The sequence below is a fragment of the Cetorhinus maximus genome, chromosome 21 (assembly GCF_964194155.1).
Source record: "Cetorhinus maximus chromosome 21, sCetMax3.hap1.1, whole genome shotgun sequence".
Taxonomy (NCBI): Eukaryota; Metazoa; Chordata; class Chondrichthyes; order Lamniformes; family Cetorhinidae; genus Cetorhinus; species Cetorhinus maximus.
Window position 1 is genome coordinate 89,927,105 of NC_135899.1, and position 9,385 is coordinate 89,936,489.

A 9,385-nucleotide genomic window follows, 5' to 3' on the forward strand; every position below is an offset into this window, starting at 1 on the left:
TGATAAAGTTGAAGCAACAATTTCGGCTATGATCATAGGATTAGTGCAGACCTACATAATTCACCGACCTTAAACAAGGTTAGAGATTATAAAAAAAAATTTATATCCCAAAGTCGATATGCTGAACAGACTTACCGAGAAGGTAATTGATCTGAATTTAATTGGAATCCTTGAAAGGATATCTCTTGAGTAATGGGACTGGGGGCTTCTGAATATATGAGCAATGCTGTTTGATCTCTTTTTCAGGGAAGATAGCGGTGGGGAGAGGAGCTAACTGTTCCTTAAAGGGACAAGTAAGTGTGTTGGAGGGAAGTCCATGGAAGAATAGTTGCACATTATCCTTGATTACTTCCCCTACCTTGCCCCAAATCAGGTAGGGTAGTGGTAGAAGCAGCAGGGAAATGGAATAGTGAGGCCTTCAGGCATATGGTGTTGCTTTGCCTCCCTTGCCCCAGCCAAGACAGCTGCCAGCGAACCTCTTCACCTCCCACCACAAGTTAAGAGCAATTAGGACTGGGTAACAAATGCTGGCATTGCTAGTGACGCTCGAGTTCCAAGAATTTTTAAAAAGTACAATTCGCAGGAGATACCCAGAATGCTGCCTCATTCTTGTGCCTTTCTACACTGGTCGCCACCACTGTGTCCAGGGGTTTCCAAGTTGGGGGTTAGCAGCAATGATGAGGGGAAAGCACATTAATGAGCACCTCGCACTTCCATTAGGACTCAAAACCCTTCCCTTTTAGAGTCTCGACCATTCTGAGCCTAGAAACCGCCTGTCCCTCTATCTTTGGTTCTCTGCGGCTCCTTACAACTTGTTTCAACCTGGGTTGCTGCAGACAGTCCTGCTGCAGCCCCCTAGGTGTGGCCTTTGGGACAGTGGCAGGCTCTGGGCTCTCACTTGCTGTCCAATATCCCCACTGGGAGCCCCCCTTCAGTCCCACTGCACTACATAGTGAATCCCCAGCCCTAGGATCATAGCAACTGGTGCAGGTACTGCCCTCTACCTTCTGGGATAACAAGAGTAGAATCCAGGTCCTGAAATCTGGAAGGATCAGGTCTGTCTGGCCAAACATCCTTCCTGTTTTTTTATATTTTCTAATGCCCTCTTGCTTGGCTTCGTACTAGGCAGATCAAAAAAAAGAGGAAGGGGCAGGTTTAAAAACCTAGATTCTGATCAAAAATAGCCCTAATATAGTTTGTGTTTAGGCAAATACAACAACTTTATCTATAAAGCACCTTTAACATAACATCCGAAGGCACTTCACATGGGCCTTAGAAGTTATTAAACACCAAGACAAACAAGGAGAGATCGGGAGGGGTGATCAAAAGCTTCACTGAAGAGGTGGATTTTAAGGAAGATCATAACAAAGTGGAGTGAAGAAAAAGGCAAAGGGGTTTGGGGAGGGAATTCAGAACATGGAGCTTAGTTGGCTGAAGGCACAGCTACCAATGGGAGCATGGGGGAATAGAGGAATGAACAATGGGGCTGTGATTGGGGCATGGAGGAATGCATAAGGCAAGTCATAGGAATGAAGAATTCTGGGAAGACTGGGGGGGTGGGGGCGGGGTTGCTTAATGAAATTACAGTGATGGAGAGGTAAAAGGTCATGAAGAGGTTAAAACGCAAGGATGGAATTTTACATAGAAGGCATTGAGGATCTGAAGCCAAAATAGGTCACTGAGGGTAAGGGTGATTGGTGGGTTGAGAGTGACTGCCCTTGATATCAAGGCTGCATTTAACTGAGTGTCGCCTCAAGAAGCCCTAACAAAACTGGAGTTAATGGAAATCACAGGGGAAAGCTCTCCGCTAGTTGAAGTCATACCTAGCACAAAGGGAGATGGTTGTGGTTGTTGGAGGGCAAACATTTCAGTCCCCGGATATCACCACAGGAGTTCCTCAGGATAGTGTCATAGGCCTGACCATCTTCAGCTGCTTGATCAATGACCTTCCTTCCATCATGATCTCAGAACTGGGGTTGTTCGCTGATTGTTCAGTACCATTCGTGACTCCTCAGATACTGAAGCAGTCCGCATCCATATATGTACTGGGCAACATCCAGGCTTGGGCTGATAAGTGGCAAGTAACATTCACGCCACACAAGTACCATGCAATGGCCATTTCCAACAAAAGAAAATCTAACCATCTCCCCTCTGACATTACCATCACTGAATCCCCCACCATCAACACCCTGGGGTCACTACGGATCAAAAACTGAACTGGACTAGCCATATAAATACTGTGGCTACAACAGCAGGTCAGAGGTGAGAATTCTATGGTGAGTCACTCACCTCCTGACTTCTCAAAGCCTGTCCACCATGTACAAGGCGCAAGTCAGCAGTGTGATGGAATGCTCTCCAGTTGCCTGGATGTGTGCACCTCCAACACTCAAGAAGCTCAGCGCCATTCAGGACAAAGCAGTCTGCTTGATTGGCACCCCATCCATCACCTTAAACATTCACTCCCTCCACCACCAAGTCATATTGGCAACAGTGTATGCCATCTACAAGCTGCAGTGCAGCAACTTGTCAAGACTCCTTCGACAGCACCTTCCAAACCCACAACCACTACCACTTAGAAGAACAATACCAGCAAAGGTTTGGGAACACCATCACCTGCAAGTTCCTGTCCAACCCACTCAACTTCCTGACTTGGAAATATATCGCCGTTCCTTCACTGTATTTGGGTCAAAATCCTGGAACACCCTTCCTAACAGCACTGTAGATGTACCTGCACCACATGGACTGCAATGGTTCAAAAAGGTGGCTCACCACCACTTTCTCAGAGGTACTTAGGGATGGGCAATAAATGCTGCTCTAGCCAATGATGCCCACATCCTGTGAATAAATTTTTAAAATGCAGGACGTGGTGTGAATAAGATACAGGATCCTTCAGGTTTGGAGGAACAGTGTGATAATGCAGAGAGTGTGGGCGGGTCAAGACAGATAGTGGATGTGGTATAAAGATGTTCGGCATAGCAAGAGTTAATGTGGGGCTGAAGAATAGTACTGCCCACAGTTTGATGTAGAGAGACTTATGACAGTAGACAGGAGATAGAGTTGTGTAGAGGGAGTCTGAGAGAAGACGGCATGAAAATGGCACCTAGACAGGGCTATACCTTGGAGATATGTAGATAGTTGTGTGTTAACAACAGACAGTTTATGTTCAACCACACAAGCCTCCAGACCTCTTAGTGAGATATCAAATAACCTTACAACATAGTGACAGCAAGGGCAGGATCCCAAAATCCCAAGGCAACAAGTGATGGACCACGAAATCCCAAGGCATGAAATAGTAAAGAAACTGCAGCTTGGCCTGAGTGAAGCACACCTAAATCAAAGGCACAGTAAGAGATTGCCCCAGACAAACTCCAATACAGGCATGAAGGCTGAAGGGCAGAATAAAAATCCATTGGGCAGCTGAAAAGGACTCCACCAGAGCACATAGAGGTCCATTGCCAAACCTGATCAAACGCAGAGCCAAAGGACCTGGCCAGATCACAAAAAGGGTGAGCAAAATTCACTAAAACGCTGAACAAACCTTTTTAAAAATAATCAGGGCACTAATCAGGCAGAGCATCCCAATTGATTAGCCAGTGCAGCTGGAAGAACGCTATAGCCGGGTCTGGAGTCAGCAACATAACAAGTGGTGGCCGAACTTGAACAAATTTTTAAAAATTTAACACAGAAGGCAGAGCAAAAAAAAAGTGTTCAAATTAATTTCCCAAGCTCAGAGACGAGATCGTGGGCCAGAACTGTTAGTTTAAAAGGTTCCCTGCTGAATCTCAAAGTTTCAAAAAAAGGGCTCCAAGATCAGAACGGGAACCTGCTGAAACCCAACAAGTGAAAAGATGAGAAAAAAATGGTTACTGCGGCGTCATCTTGAAAAAAAAACTTAAAGATGTACCCCACTGTTATGAAAAGCAGCCATGGAGAGTAAATCAAAACTTTGAGCTCATGCAAGGGCCGAACTGGAGACAAAATTGGGCATCATGGTGAAGAACACTTCTAGATTATAGGAGTACATCAGGATTAAGCAGGAAATCAGAGGAAATGCAAGTTAATATATTCTTGCACTTACTTGGTGAAATCGCTGGCAAGATAGTCATAAGACAAGGTATTTGGTGAGATATTAAAAGCCTTTGACAAGTATTTTAAACTCCAAAATAAAAACAGAAAATGCTGGAAAAATTCAGCATTTGTGGATGGAGAAACAGAATTAACATTTCGAGTCCATATGACTCTTCTCCAGAGCTAAATGTTAGCTCTGAAGAAGAGTCATACTGACTCGAAACATTAACTCTGTTTCTCTCTCCACAGACTCTGCCAGGCCTGCTGAGTTTTTCCAGCATTTCCTGTTTTTATTTCAGATTTCCAGCATCCATAGCATTTTGCTTTTATTTTAAACACCAAGTTGTGGAGTGTGTCCACCTTAAAAAGTATAGAGCACCCTCCATAAAACACCGAAAGAGCATGAAGACCCCAGGGCGAGGAAGACAATGCTCAAGCAATACATGAGATGGTCGCAGGCCATGTCAGGACAATGAAATGCTTGAGCCGAAGAGCTAACGCAGAGGAAGGAGGAGGCTGAGAAGCAGTCGGAAGGCTTAAGCATATAACTGTTTCAAAACGCCGACATAGTACCAAAACTGCAACAGCAGGTGGCAGTGCATAGTGAGCAGATGGCTGTGAATGGAGGGAAGTTATCTGATGTTACCCAAAAGCAACAAAATCTGCAAAAAGAAAATGAAGCTATTCCACAGGAAAATGTTCATATCAAAACTGAGCTGGAAGAACTCAACCAAAAAAACTGCCAGGAACAAAAGCAGGCAGGAAAGGTACTCAAAGAAGTTGCTGCCCTGAAAGATCCCTTGAAGTATCAATACGTGGCCCTGGAAAAACATGAGGAGTTAAAAAAAAGTGTTGAACACTACAACAGGAGAAGCTGCATTGGAACTATCAGTAGTAACAGAGCAATGCACTGAAGCACAGGATCAGTTGGCAATAGATCACCAAGAAAAAAAGCAGCTGAAAGGACAGTTAACCATCCTTCAAGATCAAATGCAAAAGGAGTACATGTCTCTTCAACAGCTTGAAGAAATGAAGACTGCCTTGAACAGCAGAATGGAGAAACAGTAGAAAAAGTCGAGGAGACTCTATTGAATTACAAGAAAACTCAAGACAAAGCAATAGAGCTTTGCAAAGAAAATGAAAACCTGTTGAACGACCTTCACACTATACAAGGATCTCTCAGATCAAAGTTTCTTCGTCTGGAAAATTACGAAGAAAAGCAGAACAAATTTAATGTCACTCTGAACAAGTTGAATAACCAGGTGGCTGAGAAGACTCAGCAATGGAAGAAGCCAAAAGATACAAGAAAGAGACCACAAAACTGCAAAATGAAAGACTGCAGGAGGAAAAGGGAAAGATGAAGAATTCTTGTGTAGGGGAGCATCAAAAAGTAGAAAAAGAGTTCGCTGCCACTTTTGCAGCATACCCAATTGAAAGAGAAGATGAACATGGATATTGTTAGGCTGAAGAGCCAGCTGAATGGAAAAAAAGGAGGTATTGAAAGGAAAAGCCACAGAGCTTACCAGGCTATGAGCGGATACTGAAGCACGATTACAGAACTGAAAGAAGACTTCGCCAGAGACAGACCCGGCCAACAGCGAAACCAAAATGAAGTTCAAGGACAAAGCTCTGCTGCAGGCAGAAAAAGAAGAGACAGAAATAAGATTGGAAAATGTAAATCCGATGATGAATATCAAGGAGCTAGAAGGAAAAGTGCTGGATGCTTCAAACTTACTGAGAATCATTGAGTTGTTGAAAGATGAAATGGTTGAAATGAAAATAAAGAACCTAGAATGTCAAGAAAAAGTTGAGCAGTTGCAAGAGAACGTAAAAGTTCTCACAAAGGAGTGAGCAGAGCCTCAGAAACAACTAGCAGAAATAAAGTTAAAAATGTGAGTCTGAAGGATAGCACAGGGGAAGTAGGCTCCGCTAAGGAGAAACTGTTCCACGTAGAGAACCAACTTTCACATACGGAAGACGAGTTTGCTGATGAAAAATTGGAATTTGATGAACTTCAGGGATCAGAAGCCTCTATTAAGTATCACGAAAAATATCTGGAACAGGGAAAAGAATTACTGTTGAATCAGAACTGTCGGTTGAAAGCAGAAATAACAACAAAAATTGATGAAATGTTGGAACTTCATTGTGAAAAGGGCAATGAAATTCTTGAACTTTGATCCAGTCTGAAGAACATGAAAAGCGAGATGCGTAGTATGGAAGAGCAAATCTAGGCTTTAAAAGCGGAAAAGGGAAATTCTAAGGAGCAGATTGAGGATCTAACGAGCAGTCAGTGACCATGGAAGAAAGATTCCGAAAGGGTCTGAAAACCCAGCTGAGGGTGTTAAGCTTGTAAAAGGGTTCCGCAGATAACTCTGAAACAAAGATAACTGAGCTCACCAAAGGAGTGGAATTAGGAAACAGTTCTAACAGAAAGGTGGTAGAAGTTTGGAATGCCCTTCCACAAAAGGCAATAGATGCTGGATGGGTTGTTAATTTAAAAACTGAGATGGGGAGATTTTTATTAACTAAAGTTACTAAGGGATATGGGACAAAGGCAGGTATATGGAGTTAGGTCACAGATCAGCCATGATCTCATTGAATGGCAGGACAGGCTTGAGGGGCTAAATGGAATCCTGCTGTTCCTATGTTCCCACAAAATCTTAAACTATTTAAAGGAATATCATAATGGAATAACCTAACTGTCAGCTTTATTTAAGAGCATGACAATCTTTGAATTTCATTGTTTTGGTTGACTTTATGGAATTCATTGCCACAGAAGGCTGTGCAGGCCAGGTCATTGAGTGTATTTAAGACTGAGATAGATAGGTTCTTGATTGGTAAGGGGATCAAAGGTTACGGGGAGAAGGCGGAAGATTGGGGTTGAGAAACTTATCAGCCATGATTGAATGGCGGTGCCGACTCGATGGGCCGAATGGCCTAATTTCTGCTCCTATGTCTTATGGTCTTATGGTCTTACATTGAATTTTTGCTGTGCAGTGCAATCAGATTTGCAATAAATTACCAGATGCAGAAATAAAAGTAACTTCAGAGAAATCAACAATAGTAACATAGTTTTTAAGAATCTTTGTAAAATGGCTGCGAATGTTGATAAACATTTTTAGTATGGCAACCCGAACAGTGCACAATATTTAAAGTGTCAGCTAATCAGTTGCTACATCAAAAAGCAGCTATTGTGTAATGGGACAATGAGAAATCTTTGTGTAAATTATCCTTTAAAGTGAGACTTCTGGCTTGCTAACTCAAACGTTAATGGATGTCAATCCTGAGAAGAAAGGTAGTTGGATGTTTCTCCCTCCCTAGCCCAAAGATATTGAGGTCATTTGTACAGCTTCAATTATTACTGCAATTGAGATTAGTCAACTGAGCACAGACTAGGCAGGCCACCCATTGTTTACATGCTTTTTCCTTTAAAGCTGTTCCAGGTAGGCAGTAATATCCATGAAACTCTATTCCACTGACATATGTGGGGAAAGCTGTCTACAGCCCACTGTTCCCATTCATGCTTTCACTGGAATGCAACTCATGGTGCCCAATAAGGGAGGGTTCTACGCAATACATCTGCTTCCAAACTGCAGTCAACTCCCAATTTAATAGCTCAAAATGTGCTGCTGAGGGGGGATAAAGAGGGCACCAGAAAAATTAGAGCTTTTAAAATTGAAACAATTCAAAATGTCTTTATCTTTTCTGTGGATACCTTAAAGTCTGCTCTGCAAGCCACGGCTTCATGATTACGTGACCTATTTAGCATCAAGTCTCGTTCATCCATCATCCATGTTCTCACTGACCTACATTGGCTCCCAGTTAGACAAATCCATGATTTTAAAATTCTCAGTGTTATTTTCAAATCTGTCCATGGTCTCACCCCTCCCTGTCTCCTCCAGTCCAAGAAATCTTAACTGCTCTAATTCTGGCCTCTTGAGCATCCATGATTTTAATCTCACAACCATTGGTTGCCGTGCCGCCAGCTGCCTTGGCCAGAAGCTTTGGAATTCCCTACCTAAACCTCTCTACCTCTCTACTTCTCTTTTCCCTTTTAAGGTGCTCCATAAAACCTACCTCCTTGATATTTGTTCATCTACCCTGTAATATCTCCTTTTCTGTCTCGGTCTCACATTTTGTTTGACAACACTCCTGTGAAGCACCTTCGAACATTTTATTACATTCAATGGTGCAAATCGGGGGTCATCGGAACCAAGGGCTGCAACTCATCAGCGGCCATACTACATAGCAACATATCATCCAATCAGCGGATCGGCAGCTCAGCAGCCTCCACTCAGCAACCACTTCTGGGGATTCGGCTGGAGGTGGAGGGTGCATGGATAGATGTGCGAGCTCTCAACCAGGTAAGTGGGGTCTGGGGGGTGCCAGGGCCAGGTAGGCAGGCCCTGCTGAGGGGTGGAAGTGTTGGTGAGGGCAGACAGTGTCATTGCTGTGGGGCACTCCCCTGAGGACCAAAGAATGGCTGAGAAAGAGGCACCTCCTGTCACCCTCCAGAAGGCCACCAGCGTTTAGTTGGCAACCCCCCCCTACATGACGGACGGTTCCGCTACTCCACTGATTAAAAGTCAGCTGCGGTCAGAAGATGTCCTTAAATTGGCCACTTGAGTGGTTCAATTGGGCTCTGGACGGTGGGGGGGGGTCATTGCCACCTTTCCAGGTGTGCCAGCGGGTAGTCGACAGGAAAACCACCCCCTGCCTCCCCTGCCATTTACTGGCCCTTCCGCCTCCCAGACAAAGGCTTGGTAAAATCCAGCCCAATGTTTCCTCTTGTTGAGAAGCCAAAAACTAGGGGCCATGAATATAAGAACTAATGAATCCAGGAGAATTCAGGAGAAATTTTTGCTCAAATAGTGGTGAGAATGTGAATCTTTCTTGTTGAGTAGTTCAGGTGAATAGCCTGGATACACTTGACAAGAAGCTGGATCAGTTCACAAAGGAGAGAGGAGTGGAAATATTTGCCGATGACATTGGATGAACTGGGAGGAGGCATGTTTGGAGTATGAACACTGAGATGGACCTGTTGGTCAAAAGCCCTGTTTCTGTACTGTAAGTTTTGTCTAACTGATCACTGAGTGCTTCAAATGGTGTGGACGGGATCACCCTCATATTACCACACCCCCCCATAAGGCTTGGCCCCAACTTTCTGCTTCCTCCTGACAGACCTCTCACCATAGAATTGCATTTAGAGGATTGTGGTAATGAGCTTACCAACAGTGACCCTGATGCATTTGGGCCACGATTAAGAGCAAACCTTTCAACTGAAGTATTTTAGCTTTCTTTCTGAGAAAAAAATAGT